The sequence below is a fragment of the Cynoglossus semilaevis genome, chromosome 17 (assembly GCF_000523025.1).
Source record: "Cynoglossus semilaevis isolate Cse_v1.0 chromosome 17, Cse_v1.0, whole genome shotgun sequence".
Lineage (NCBI taxonomy): Eukaryota > Metazoa > Chordata > Actinopteri > Pleuronectiformes > Cynoglossidae > Cynoglossus > Cynoglossus semilaevis.
The window spans coordinates 2,583,643-2,599,431 of NC_024323.1; positions in this window are offsets into that span (position 1 = coordinate 2,583,643).

The window sequence follows — 15,789 nt, forward strand, 5'->3', positions numbered from 1 at the left end:
GCATATTTTGTAATATCTGTAAGAATTCTTATCGGTTTTTCCTCCGATACTGAAAACCTGATAACGCAATAATGTGTGCTCTAAAAATAGTTTAATTCCCCAGCGTCACACCAGTCAGATGCCTCAGAGCCCCGAAGAACTTTTATTGAAACACAATTGCAGTAACTCATCCCAAACTCCTTTTATTGCTCCCAACAGCTTCTCCAGAAACACCTTTCCCTCCTCTCACACGCTCCGCACTCTCTCCCATAGCTCCTCACTCCCCTCCCATTCTCGTAACTGTTAACTCCTTCATAAGACATGAACAAAACATTATCAATGCTAAACAGGCCTCTAGTCACTAGATGGCAGCCTTGTAGCTTATTTTATTGACCTATATTGGTAATCGGGATTGCATGCAGAAACTCTTACAGTGATTTGTACAGATAAAAAAAATACATATTAACAGGTGCTTGATAGTATTTTAATTCTGTCCCCTAGGGGGTGCAAAAAGTAACTGAGAAACACTGTTTTAACCCTTAACTTCTACCACTGCCCTTCTATATCGATATTGGTAGATATCGGAAATTAAGTGTTTGGACAATATTGGCATATCCGATATCGACAAAAAGTTAATATCGGACATCCCTAATTAAAGGTACAAACCTATTTCGGTTCTAGCATATTTTCGTTCTTTCTACTTTATGCTATGTTATAAAAAATATATATTAAAGGTGTTACATGGCCAGTATTTGTCATGTATTTTATTGGATTTAAATACCCCACAAAATGTCAGTATTGGTATTGGAAATAAATATAATCAAAAGTAATCAAAAATGATGGTATCGCCCATCACGTGGGTCAGGCTGCTTAAATTCTGTCTATTTTTCTTTATGTTTGGACATTAATGAACAAATAACTGGACGTTCTGGGTGTCGAACATATGGCCCGCGGACCAAATCTGGCCCATTGTGGGGTTTGATATGGCCCGCTTGATGAACTGTTAAGTTGAATTGTGAAGTGAAAAAAATGCACAAAACACTTCATGTTTGTGATGATTCGTTAAATATGAATATTTTTGAATAAATTGTAATTATTTGCATGACAACAAAGGAGAGAAGTATTTGTTGCAAAATGGGACCAAAGTTTTCTCTTTTGCTTATGAACACACAGAGCAACCATATACAGATTTCTTTATCAGCAGTGTCACGCTAAAATGACTGGAAAACCTGCAATCACTTTCAAGTGGCAGTTTAGAAGTGTTACAAATGGCTCTGTAAATGTTTTCTGAGCTGACTCTATCACTCCACCTGTATCAGTATTCTCTTTGTTTTTTTCAAACAGCAGCAGATTTATATGATACACCCGCGACTCAGCAGTGCCACCTCCACTCCTGCGAGGGAGAACCATGCAGCATGTGGCACTAATTTGGCAGTAGGCTCGCAGTAGAGGCACCACGGTGCTTGATGCATGGCGCCGACTACTTTTGAGGCTGTGAAGCAGCAGAGAAAATGAAAAGCAATTTTTGACTCTGCTAGGGGCTGTGCTTGGCAGCTTCAGAAAACACCTTCAATTCCGCTCAGGCTTTTGTCTGCAGGAAAAGGAAAAAAAAAAAAAGCTGTAACTTTCCACCAATCACGTGCATTTACTTTGCCCGGTGTGTGGGCATTTTCAAAAGCAGAGTCCCTATCACTGGGAATAAAAAAAAAAAAACCCATTATATTTAGGTTTAAGGTTTAGGTAAGAGGTTCAGTTCATTTTAATATAAATATTGGACAAAAATTGGACAAATATTTTGGCAATACATATTATTGAAGCACTTAAAACTTTTGCTGTTTCTCTGAGAGATTATTGTACGGTAAGAGATAGGGATGTTTTGATTCAACTTTTTCATTTCCAACATCGATACTACAACTTGGTGTATCCGTCAGTACTGATATCAATCCGATACCTTTTTGTCCCCTCCACCATACCATAGGCTGCCGTTTCTGTGTTGATAGTGTTCCTGTTCATAGTCGCATTTCGTGCACATTTCGCGCAAAGTTAAGTCGAACATTTGGGCAGGTATCGGATCCGACGATTTTTTAAATTTTTTTTATGTTTCAGCCTGAAATATTGATCAATTTGGACCGAAAACCAAATGTGGCCCACCTCTGGGATATGGAAAGAATTTAGACCCCTCACATGACCAGTTTTGGGTCAACGTCTTGTATTTAGAATTATTTTTGTGACCTTCGGTTGGGTCATACAATTTTGTCAGGCCTGATTTTGATCACAAAACAACAATATCTTGGTCTTATGTACAGTATTTGAGAGATGATTTCTAGCAGTCTATCCAGAGTCTAGGCCACAAAATCGGGCAGAACATGGTTTTTCTGGATACCTGCTGTGTTGCTCAGTGGGTTAACTGAACAATTTAGCATTGTAGGAACATGTTCCCTGTCTTATTCAAAGGGCCACGATGACTTTTAAGTTTGAGTTCATCCCAAAAAATGAATTAATATTGTCGACAAGGACCAGGATACATTATTAATAACATGGAGTAACGAGCCTGATATATGTGGTCCTTGGGCAGGTAGTGGTGCGACGAGTCGGGGGTTTGAAACCCTATGGTTGTTTTTATGTTGTATACTGATGTTTGGACTGCATTTGATCACCCATCACAGAAACTATGTTCTGATGAAAATTCATGCCCATGTTTAGCTACCACATTTAATTATCACCCAAAGCAAGGAAATTAAACACGCCTGTCAGATTCTGTTTCCATTGAGCTCCATCATGCTACAACAAACAGGGTAGGAGGTTTTATTTCCGGGCCTCGCTCACACAGCCTGTATTTATCATGCACACGTTCCCACTCTCTCACTCACACAAATACACACACAAATACAGAAAATATAATAACTCATATTTTCTGCTGTATATGCCTTCGGGCTAATCTTCTGTACATAATTTTTCTGGTTGACTATTTAGCTAATGAGGAAATGGACAGATGAAAAAACATGTATGTATATATATAACTAACTAAATTTCGTGGTGGGTCTTTGAACGCAACTACCGCGATAGGAGAGGGATCACTGTACAACATCTTTAAATGTGGGTAAACCCTCACATTTAAATATATATATTTATATATGTATGTACACATATATTTATATATGTACGTACATATATATCTGTGTATTATCTATACAAGCAGTTACACAATCACAGAGTAAAGTGTACATTAAGTTTTTTCAAATGTTTCCCCTCCCACTGCCGTTACCTTTCGCAGCTTCTGTAATGTGGCTCTTCCATATATGCAGATGGGCTTTTTTAAAAGAATCTCGGCGTCCTTATTGTAGCCACGTCTCCCCAGAGCTGCACCTGGACTCATTAAGGACCAGGAGGGAGGAGACGGGGAATAGGAATGGATGAGAAAATGCAGCAAATGGTGCTCTGAGCCAACCTGTGTATGTGTGTGTTTATGTGTGTGTGTGTGTGTGCTATTGTGATTTTTGTAATGGCTCTTTCAGTTCACCGGTGGCCCTGAGTGTCTAGGAAGTCACTGCAAATCCTGATTTTTTGCAGACAAAGCAGAATACCGACGGGGAGAAAGAAATTAGTTTCATTCGAAAGCTTTGTCTCTTCACCAGATTGCACTCTGCTCCATCTTGGCTGCCGCCACATATCTCTGTTATCTCCTCCACACTGACGCGAGGTGGATGCTATCATCTACATTTTACAGTTACTTATGGTGCAGCAGCAACCACACAGGCAGTTTATGTCTGCGCTCGGTGTTTTTCAACACACTGTCTGGACCAAAATGACCCTATTATTACAGTTAAATACATCAGCGTGTGGCTATAAATGTGTATGATGGACAACCTTCTGAATGAGGAGGACATTTAATATTGACATACCGTAGGGAAGTAATGTTTATAAACTGGAGAGTGACATGCTGCGTTTCTCTTGCTTTTCCAATCAACAAAATATAGCAGCAACAACCTAATGGAACAGTGAAGTGTTCTTCAACCTTGGGGTCCCGACCCCACGTGAGGTCGCCTAGAATTCGAATGCGGTCGCCTGAAATGTCCAACTAATAATTAGGGATGTCCGATATTAACTTTTTGCCGATGTCCGATATATACCGATATTGTCCAAACACAATTTCCGATTCCGATATCAGTCGATTCCGATGTAGCGGGGCAGTGGTGGAAGTGTGGCCCGCTCACTATGTTGATGGGTTAAACGAGTGTCTCAATTATTTTCTGCCTCAGAGAAAATATGTAGGAAAATTAGAAAAAACACCAGAAATTTGTGACGTCAAAATTAGGTCACAAGTCAAAAAAAGAGAGTTGGAAACTGCTGAAATAGTGAAAGGCAGAAAAACAAAACCTAATAGAACATGTAGTTATACAAAGTACCTCAATTAGCAGATTATCTGGTTCCAGTTATGGGTGTTGGGCAGAGTATACAAGGAACATTCTTGATGGTTTTTGCAGTGGTTGGTAGTTCACCACCACTTTCTACTGCTTTTTGCCCCTTATAAAAACTACAGAATAGAAGAGAGTGTTATCTTGACAAAATCAGGCAGCATTCCGTGCTCCAGACATTCTCCTGCTGGTCTGATTCCGTCTGACCCAGACGAGTTACGGTCTGTAGATTCCCTGTCACAGAGGCTGCTATAACATAGCTGTGAGGGAAGAAGATGGAAACTAAATTCATTTATTTTATCTGCAAAACACATTTCCTGTTTTTTTTGCCTTCTAAAAATTATTTTATTTTTTGCACTTAACCTGAGGGTTTTTTTGCCTTCTAAAAATTATTATTTTATTTTTTGCACTTAACCTGAAGTTAATAACTTTCTGCAGAGGAAATGTTTCTGTAGGATTTGATCTATCCATCCATCCATCTATCCATCCATCCTTTCTGTAGGATTTCATCCATCCATCTATCATCCATCTATCCATCTATCCATCCATCATCCATCCATCTATCCATCCATCTATCTAATCTAAATATTGATCTATTGATCTACTGATCTATCTTTTACAGTGTAATTACAGTCCTGGAACATGTGTGTTGTGTATTTTTGTGGCTGTGGTGTCACTCTCTCTAATTTCTCACTCTCCAGATCTAGGTGACTGGCATCTGACTAATGATCTGAAGAGGGCTTTAAGGAAAGCACCGCTGTGCTCCTCACATAGATTAGAGTGATTACTGTGTCCTAATTGTCACAGGATGACGCCTTTTTTCGTTGCTTACTTCTGTCATTTCTGTGCACTTTGTGTGGTCGTGTTTTTAATCATAATTTTAAAGAAAAACAAATGAAGTTGAAAAAATAAAAAATCAATGACTAGATTTTTCAAGTTACCGCATTTGACCGGAAGGTGACCCAATGTGGGGTCACGACCCCAGGTTAAAAAAACAATTTGTATTATATTATATTATTACCTTATATTAAGGTCAAGGCAATGCTGACCAACCCCAGGATTCACCTCCTGGACAAGATCTAATCCCGGTTAGGGCGGTTGGTACCTTCCAGTGGACTCACCACCCACAGGAAGGTTCAGGGGGGTGGGTACGGTGCAGTGTGACTTGGGTGGTGGTCATGGAGACTGCTGTCCCCACGACCGAGTAACGAATAAGCGGATGAAAATGGATGGATGGATGGATAGCAATGTTGACCTGAGTCTGATGCAATTTCCCAAGAAATTTCTACAGAGATTTTATCAAAAAGTTTGCACAGCTTAGAAGAGGACTGTAATGATGTGTCTGGAAGAGATGGGTTTTTTTGTGTGTGTTTCCTGTTTGTGCCTCTTCATCTGTAGATTTGTCACGCTCCGGGGATCCTGATCTCCTTAGAGCAGATCAGAAGTGTTAAGAGACATTCTTCGGATTTGGCGTAATGTAGCAAATTTGGATATGTAGATAAACACACGTTGATTAAACACTGAGATTTCTAGTTGATCTTATCTTGACGGAGCTTAGCCGAGCAAGTGCTACTAAATGATTCCTTTGTGACTTTTAAGGCTATGTTGATAACCCTCACTGCATTTTTACAGATATGTGATATTAAAAGTATGTGGATATATATATATGTATATATGTATCTATATATGTATATGTATATATGTATCTATACTCTATATGTATGTGTATATGTATATATGTGTGTATATGTGTCTGTATATGTATATATGTGTATATATGTATGTGTGTATATATGTATATATGTGTATATATGTATGTATATGTGTGTATATATGTATATGTGTGTATATTTATATGCATATATGTGTATGTATATGTATGTATATATGTATACGTTTATATATGTACATGTACCGTATGTATATATGTATATATATACATACCTGTATATACATACGTATATACATACATATATTGTTACATTTATGTTGTTATATATACTTTTTAATTAATTTATATACACATGTATTTATGGTGAGGAAGTGGCGTGCAGTCAAGCAAAACCGCTAATGTGCATGAAGGAAGCAGGGCAGCTGGGACGGTTAATTAAATGCGGTCAGTCCCCTGAGCCACAGATGAACAGATCGTGGTTTACTGTACGTGCCCTGCGTGGTATGAATACGTGCATATCTACGAACCGAAGTAGGAGTGGCTAGAATTCGTGTTTGTTTTAACTGGCGCAGGTAGATTCTGTGTGCGAGTCCATTAAGATGGCAGCTCTCTAAATAACCGTATAGTGACCTGACCTGAGACTGATGTATTTAACTCGGTGGTTCTCAATGATTTTCTGTCATGGCCCCCCTAAGGGATATCATTTTTTTTTTCACGCCCCCCTGAATTGAAATACTATTGAGAACCTGAAATGTATTTTCTTATCTGTACAGTCTAGGAATGTCCGTTTTTAGCTTTTTCCTGATATTGTCCAAATGCTTAATTTCCGATTCTGATATCAACAAATACCGATACGTGCAGCCGTTTTTCTCCGAAACAAATTTTGTAATAGTCTTTTTTTTAAGTCACATCACATACTGTATCTTCTCTTTAGGAATTACCACATTTTATTATGATGCCCCACTAAAGACATTCCACAAATTAGCATCATCTCTACTAAATACATTTTTAAAGCGATTCCGGCATATTTGGGGAAACCCAAGCATTGCGTTATCGGGTTTTCATTATCGGAGGAAAGATTGATAACGATTACTACCGATATTACATAATTAATTAATATCGGGTTGATAATATCGGTCGGTCGATATTATTGGACATCGATAGATAACCGATATTGTATAATTAAGCTAATATCAGGTTGATAATATTGGTCGGTCGATATTATTGGACATCCCTAGTACAAACCACCGTATGAGTTGCTGCCACCAAGTGACTGGAGGCTCAAGCATTACAGCAATGGCACTTTTCCATCCAGTGTGCCATATTCCATTGGAAGTCTCTCACATGCAACCAACCCCCCGTCCCCATGGCACCTCACCACAGCCCACCGGGGGGGGTGCCAAATTAGCAGAAGCTCGGACTGAACTGCTTTTGAAATCCTCACCATTGGAGGTCAGGGCAATGCACAACTTGGAAAAATTAAACTGTTTCCGGGGTTGTAAGCAGCATTTTACAAGTGGACGTTCAGATGTACTGTAAAAACACAAGCGCATCTGCACAACTCCTCGCCGTGGAACCCGTCAGCCGATGTCAGACACTGGTTTTAAAGTGCTGGAAGATTGAAGGAAGAGTGAGCGATGGCAGAAATTGTTTGAAGTTGTGTTGTTGAAGCTCAGCCAGGGTTCTGTTCTTTCATTAGATTGACAAGTCCTTTGTGAGTCATATAACTTTGCTGCCCCCCCCAAGGCCTGGTTCTTTTTTTATTTTTCCTTTTTGTATTTTCTGCCCGCTTCAAAGCAACATTAGCGAGCAAATAAGTCAGACGATGTGAGAGAAGGTCATGAAGAAGTGAGGGAACATGTCAAGAAGCAAACCTGCCAGTGAGGAGAGGATGACAGGGAGAAGGATCAGGGGTCGTCTGGGGTGAGATATGAAGAACCTTTACCGTGTACTTCCTTTTCCCTGCATGGATAGTTGGGTGTTGAAGTCTGATAATGAAGCCCTTGAGATTCCTCCTTCGAGGGGAAGTGATCATCAAGGAGTCACCCACTGCTGTGCACTTCTGGTGACTGACTCTCTGTGGTTTTCATTTTTTAATTTTCTTTTTTTTTTTTTTTAACGTGCTGATCTACATAATCCTTATCGCGCTGCATCCCACATGCTTCAGAGGTTCAGAAGAATGTAGGAATAACGTTAAAGGCTAAAAATAGAGAGAGTCCATGTAGGCTGTAATGAGGTTTCACAGATTTGTCACATCAGCATTTTCTCCGTTGAGGTGAAATCTTGTTATTTAATAAATGAACATGGAATGGGGGGTATTACATTACAAAAACTGTGTATTTATTAGTCATTATATGGATTAGATTTTTTTACTGTACATATTCATGGTTGAACAGTTTCGACGATACAACTGTTGATGTTCATGGTTGAACAGTTTCGACGATACAGACCAAACGTCATGTATGGTAAATATTTTTCCATGTATCTTATTTGCGGAACTCGAGCTACACGTGAGTTCAACTGTTGGTTTGGTCTCGTATCCTCGAGGAAAAACTTGCAAAAATTTGCTTACTTGTAACTTTGAAAACTCATTTTTCGGGTTTTCTAATAATCTACTGCAAGATTAATAGTATGGAGTTCGGTTTAAGATGTTGGCGAAAACCAGACGTTTTGATTCGATATGCTACCGGTTACTTTTTTGTCAATACCGGTACTGACGTCAATACTATTGGAGAGTCCGCGAGTGGCAAGAATATTTTGCGTCCCATGAGAGTATTGCGGTAAAAGAAGAGTCAGACACTGATGACGTTCCAACTTTTATCGAACTCTCAGAAGCATCTATACGAACCAATACGCACAGACAACAACTCTCCCTCGAACTTTGCGAGGACCTCTTTAACAAAACTGAAAGCAGATGCCTGACTAAAAATATTCTCATTGGGAATTTATAACATATACTTAAACACATACTAAAACCCATGACCAATACTGTTCATTTTAGAACTTTGTGTATTTTTCATTAATGCATGAGTCAAAACAAAAAACATGACTTGGTTTTTACACAATGTAAGGTGACTCCATATTTTTACCCAAAGTGTACATGAAGTATAAAAATAAACTTAGAAATCCACCTCTGTCTTTCCTCTCTGATAGAGACTTCGGATTCACAAAATGGCGCTTGTTGCGTAACTGCTAGCTAAGTGTGGTCTTCTGAAAGCTCCTTGTTTTCCAAATCGCTGCGAATCAGCAGACAAGCCACGTGATGATAAGCACATCACTGGCTTCTTCTCTCTTCTAAATGCTCCAATCATTTCATCAGTCGCTCTTCTTCTCGCGGCTGCTCACCCCAGTCTTTTTCATCGGCGTATAGATTTCTTTCTCAAAGCCGAATAATTAGCGTCATGTTTGCACTTCTCTCTTTGTGCCTGGTTTTAAAACTTTGATCAACAGCGGTGTCGGGGGAACTTATCTGCCGTGCTTGTTTGATTACGAAATACTAAATATGAAATATGAAACCCATGCAATCAGAAGTTAAATGATTTATGGAATAATTGTTAACTTGGAGGAGATGAGACAAAAATGATAAAGAATTCCTTTTGAAAATCAACAGAAATATTTATTGCTGATGATTTTTTTTTAATAATCAAGTTGTTGGCTGTGAGTTATTTAGAGATGTTTTAGTTATGTATGATTTGATAAGTAGACAATAACTACATTTAGATTCATTTAAGAAAGCATGCTAAAAGTTAGCCAACAAAATTCCTGAAGTAATCCACCAACAGCATAAATAGCTATTTCAAATAGGGATGGCCGATAATATCGGCCGACCGATATTATTCGCCCCGATATTAGCATGTAAAGTAATATCTGTAGGGATTGTTAACGCAATGCCTGGGATTTGCCAAATTTCAAGCTGTGTGCTCTAAAATAGTTTTGGGGATAAATGTTGTGTATTAAAGTGAAAGTCACTAGATGGCAGCATTGCAGCTCATTTAATTAATTCCATAGTTATACAGTGTACAGATAAATGAACAAATATTACCAAGCCTATATCAGTATGCATTGATATCGGAATTGGAAATTAAGTGTTTGGACAGTATCTGCAAAAACTTAGTATCGGACTTCCCTAAATTCAAAGCATCAAATTTGCTTCCAAAATTGAGAAACTTAATTTTGATGGATGGATAGATAGATAGATTGATTGATTTGAAATTGAATCCCCCCAAAAGACAAGAAAACATGATAAAATACAGCTCACAAGAAAAGACAACACAAGATCAAAATAGAAAAAAAATTCAAGCAACAACAACAGATTTAACACATACATATAAACCCCCTTCCCCACAAACACACACACACACACACTAACAGACGAGGCACTTTCTCATCCATTCCTGTTCCTGTCTCCTTCCGCTTAGGTCGTAAATTAGTCCTGGTGCAGCTTTTAGGAGAAGTGGCTACAACAAGAGCAGTGCAGCTCTTTATAATTAAAGAAAAAGTGCAAGCATCACTCTTGGGGAAGTAGTGAAGAGTATCACAGTTGGACGGAATACATTGGACGCAAAAACCTTCCTCTGGACCTTTGAATGTGTGGCTTCATGTGGAGAGGTGCAGGAAGATCGATACGGAAAGAGAATCCAGGTCTTGTGTTGCACATTTCGATGCTACAGGTTAGAAGTAGAGTGGCAACATATCGAATATGTTTTCCTGAAAAGTTTGGTATTTCCAGATCACGTGTCAAACTCGAGGCTCGTGGGGCCAAATGCGGCCCGACAAGTCATTTTGTGTGGCCCGTGGGAGCTTAGAAAGCCTTATAATACGGTCCATGTCGCTGAGTTTCCTGAAAAATTAATTTATTATTACACAGAGCAATGTACAAGACATGTGACCGAGGCTAGCATCTTGAAATGCGGTGGAGAGAATTCAGTAATTTTTCAAAATAAAAACATCGTTAAGAATCAGATAATAAATAACAAGAAAATAATGTTACTTATACATTCATCCTATGCGGCCCGGAACCGACTGACTCACGGACCGGTGCTGGTCCGCGTCCCGGGGGTTGGAGACCACAGGTCTATATGATCAAAGAGCATTTCAAATCTATATGTTGGTGTCTCTTCTAGCAGTGTTGAGTCAGAGCAGAGTTGTTTGGAACAAAGTTACATCTGTTATAGAACTGCATGAGTCATCCATGCCTGATGCCTGTGCTGGCATTTGAAGCTATTTTAAGCACACTTGGACTCACTTTCAAGCTTGTGTTATGGTTGTGTAATAAGGAGCCTTCGCAGCTTCTCAAAAACTTTCTTGTACTTGCTTTGCTCAAATTCAGGCCTCACAACAACAAAAATAAATAAATAAATAAATATAGCATTAGAAATTCAGCTATCAAGAATGGTTGTAATTGGCTGTGACAAGTAATACTTTGGAAATGAATGCAGTTTTGATGATGTTATGGATGGTTCCTACGACAACACTGAAGTTGAGTTTGTGTCTTGTACAGGATTAGAGATCACTGATCATTACCTTAGACCATATGTGTCAAACTCAAGGCCCGGGGGCCAATTGTGGCCCGCCAAGCCGTTTCGTGTGGCCCGCGGGAGCTTAACAAGCATTTAGTAAAGTTCATGCAGCAGAGTTTCTCAACCTGAGAAAACAAAAAGTTTTTGTTTATTACACAACAATGAACAATATTTGCAGCTTGAATAAATAATAATCTATTGTAGAAACATGTATTAGTCTGTTATTTACATCTATAACAGTGGTCCCTGACCTTTTTTCAGCCGGTGCCACCTGTTATTGCCAGATTATCTTTAAATAAAGAAAGTAAATGGATATGACTGGATTTTCTTTGAATGTAAAATTAGTAAATTAGTAAAAATTAGTAAATTAGAAATTAGTAAAAATTAAATACATTTTTTTCATTTTTTTTTCACTGTGTTCCAAAGTAGCCCAGTACCAAATGGCCTATGGACTGGTACTGTCAAATGACCTATCGACTGGTACTGGTCCGCAGACCGCGGTTTGGGGACCCCGATCTATACAGTCTGACATTTACAACCGGCCCTTCAAGTGGAACTGTATAGATGATGTGGCCCCCTGGTGGAAATGAGTTCGACACCGCTGCCTTAGACTCATTGAAAAAAAAAAAAGTTCATTTTTTTCTGATACTGATACACATTTGTGTACAGTACAGTATGAAAATACTTCGATGACTACTCCGATCAGGATCCTGGTGAACTAAATGTCCCAACGTGGATATCCTATTTCCGTTGTACCCGGCCATTCCTTAATTAGCACTCGTTAAAGATAACGCTATAGACTCAGAGATAGCAGTTAGCTGCTGCGCCTCAGTCTATACAGTTGTTTTGCCCCATTTTTAACTTAACCCAGTTCTCGCCCAGCTCCCATGACAACCAGAGACAAGACTGAGTGTTGGAAGACGAATAAATAAAAGAACAGCCATTATAAATGTTGGCGCTGCAGAAGCACGGCTATATGCTAAAAACATTTCAACTTAATATGTTCAGGGATATTTTTCCCCCCTCAAACATATGCTGTCGGTGTAGGCAACGACTGGGAGCTGGTATTAAAATGAAACTTCCTGCTTTTACACTTTTGCCAGAGTCAGCTACTCCACTTACCTATTTTTATTTATTTTCTCCCGACACCCATAATGTTATAAAACCCTTACCAAAGGATTATTGAAAACTTTTATTTCTGTTGTAAACAGCCTGGGGTACACCCTAGCTAACAAGGCTCAGCAACAGGATTTTTGGGCTAAGAGGTAGCGCCATTTTATTTACTACATCTTTCTCTCTGTTTCAACCAGTAATCCTCCAACCAGAAGCCTAACGCTTTAACCGGTGGTCCCCATCCTGCCTTGTAGCAGGCAGTGTCTCAGTGTTTGTTTGAGCGTTGAAGCGTTTGGCGAATCCGTAGGTGGAAGTGATGTCTGATTTCCTCTAGCTCATTCCGCTGACTCCCTGTTTAATCCCTTGGATATATGTGTACTGGTTCAACTAAAACCTTAGCCTGCTAATTTGCATGTGTGCTACATTAGATGAATTTTGATCAGAATGATGTAACATTTCAGTCTTAACTTCCTGCCATCGTGTTTAGATTAGTGCGTTTTGTGTATTTAAGACTGTAGTTTTTGATGTCCCGGTTAAGGTTATGAATAGTACTTGAGTAGTATCCGTAATCTCTTCCCCAGCGGTAGGCAAAGTTTTCGAGTCGCGGGCCACAATGGCTTCTAAAATTCAACAGGCGGGCTGGGTCAGGAGCCGATAGTTGGAACGTTTGTGTGAACTAAGATAAATCACATCCATCCATCCATCCATCCATCCATCCATCCATTTTTGTCCGCTTACCCGTTACTGGGTCGCGGGGGCAGCAGTCTCCACGACCGCCACCCTAACGGGTGAGTCCACTGGAAGGTGCCAACGGCCCTGACCAGGATTCGATCAAATCCTGGGCCTTTATTATTATATTATATTAAAGCCTTTATTACACCATCTATTGGAGAAATGCGGGCATTGCAGGGAAAAGGTAGACATGTCATTATAATATAAATTATTGACATAATTTGGACAAGTTTGGAGGGCCAGATTAAAAAGCCAAATGGGCCCTGGTCCGCATCCGGCCCTCGGGCCATAGTTTGCCTACGCCTAATCTTTCCCTTGTGATTTTTAAAGCACTTTTCAAGGAGACAAGGACACAAATAACTGCTAACGGTCACTTACACAGGTGTACAGGTGTTTTGTAAACCCAATTGTCCATCAAGTTTTTTTTAACTACTGAATGTTAGGATTATCTGGATCAGTGTTAGCATTATCTGAATCATTTCCCCTCACCTGCCATTTAAACTGTCCCTTCTGTCTTTGAATCACTGATTCAGCCATCTGTCTCTTGTGACTGTGTCCTACATTCAGGCCCGAGCACCAGTAATATCCTGCGACAGTTTCCTGGCCCTCAGAGAAATCTGTTGGCCGCAGAAGATAAGAGCCATCAAGGACATCTTAAAGTTGGCCGTGTTGGTCTCTGGGAAAAGAACTCTGGCAGAGTTCGCTCCCCGCACTCATTTGAGAGAGAGAGAGAGAGAGCATCAGATATTAAAACGTAAACCTATAGAAACATCAGCAACAATGTTGCCAGATTGCAGCACTCAGTTGTTGGACACAAAGTCAACCAAACGCTGCAGCTGCTCCGACGTCTCGGGGCTGCCAGCTCAAACGTGACACAGCAACAGTCGTAGTTAGCTTTGTTTTCTGCAAGCTACAGTTAGCATAGTCGCACAAAAGATGCTACTTAGATGCTACTTAACTCCAAATAAAGTAATCGAAGGTAAAAATATAAAAAATGTTTTGTTGAATTTGATAAATTTGGTCTGATTTGCGAAATGTAAGTTGTCAATTGGCTAATTTGATCATGTCGCTAACACTGAACTAGTTCTTGGCTGATATTTTTCAAATCTTGGTAAAAGTTATAATTTTCTGTTTGATTTAGCAAACAATGCCTTACTTGTATTTATTTTTTATTTGGTCATTTCCTTGTCAACAATGAACAATATTTCTTTATTTTTTTTCTTCCACATTTTTTCCCAACCTTTTGGGCTATTTTTAGCAAATGGCTAACTGTAATTTTTTTATTTATTTTTTTATCTTTTTTTTTTTTTTAAAGCATGACTAACAAGTCATGCTATCGCTGCGTTGAGGCTTCTGTTCCTAGTAAAATCCCAATTAGGGAGGTTTTGCTAATCGCTATCCGTGGGTCTTTCTCAGATATATTGACATACGTCCACATCGCAGACATGTCGGCATTTTCAGAAAAGCGCAAGCTGCGGTTTTTTGCTTGCGTCATCATGACTTCCTGTTTCGGCTGTTTTGTTTTGGTAATAAAACATTTCGGCTGAAAACCGACAATGCGCTTTTGGGCCATTTTCGGATGAAAATTTTAGGTGGTCGAATATTCGGTACATCCCTAATCTCAATTGTAATCACTCTTAGAATTTTTATTTAAAATTTTCATAGGCTTATTCTTTTTTAAGCTTAGATGTCAATTTTTAGCATTAGCATTTAGCATCTTAAGGGCAACGTTTCTCTGCTACCTCTACACTAGTGCCAACATTTTGCAACTCTGACCTGAACAATCTCATATTTTCGCTACCTTTAGAGTTTTTGGATAACACTATAGTATTCTGGGACAATATTGTCTCTGCTACATACTGTACTTCTATATAATGTTTTCCGCTACTGCTTTGATAACCTCCGAAGTTTCCACAGCTATACTTTCTCTTTACCTAAGATTTTCTCCCTTGCTGCTGCTATCTCTTTTTCGAGTTTGGGGAAAAGGCAATAGGAGTCTGGCTGTGGTATGAAATGTACTGATTGCTTTCTGACCTGCTGCGTCCTTAAGGAAATTGAAATGGCCGGCAGTGATGTCTCAACACGGAGCGCACACTGACCTCCTCAACCTCGTTCTTATCAGCTGAGCCTCAGATTCGGCCAGAGTGTTTTAGCGGGGTCTTTTCGCGACACTGCTCATATCGGGGAGTGCGGCCAACTATACAGTGGGGACCACCAAAATGTATGCCTCGGAGGACGGAGACGCTGTGTGAGAAATAAGAGTTATCACTTTGCAGGACACTGGATATTGGAGAAGACTTACAGGAAAGGCTAATTTGCCCTCCATCTGGTGATCTCCAAAAAAAAAAAACCCCTAAAA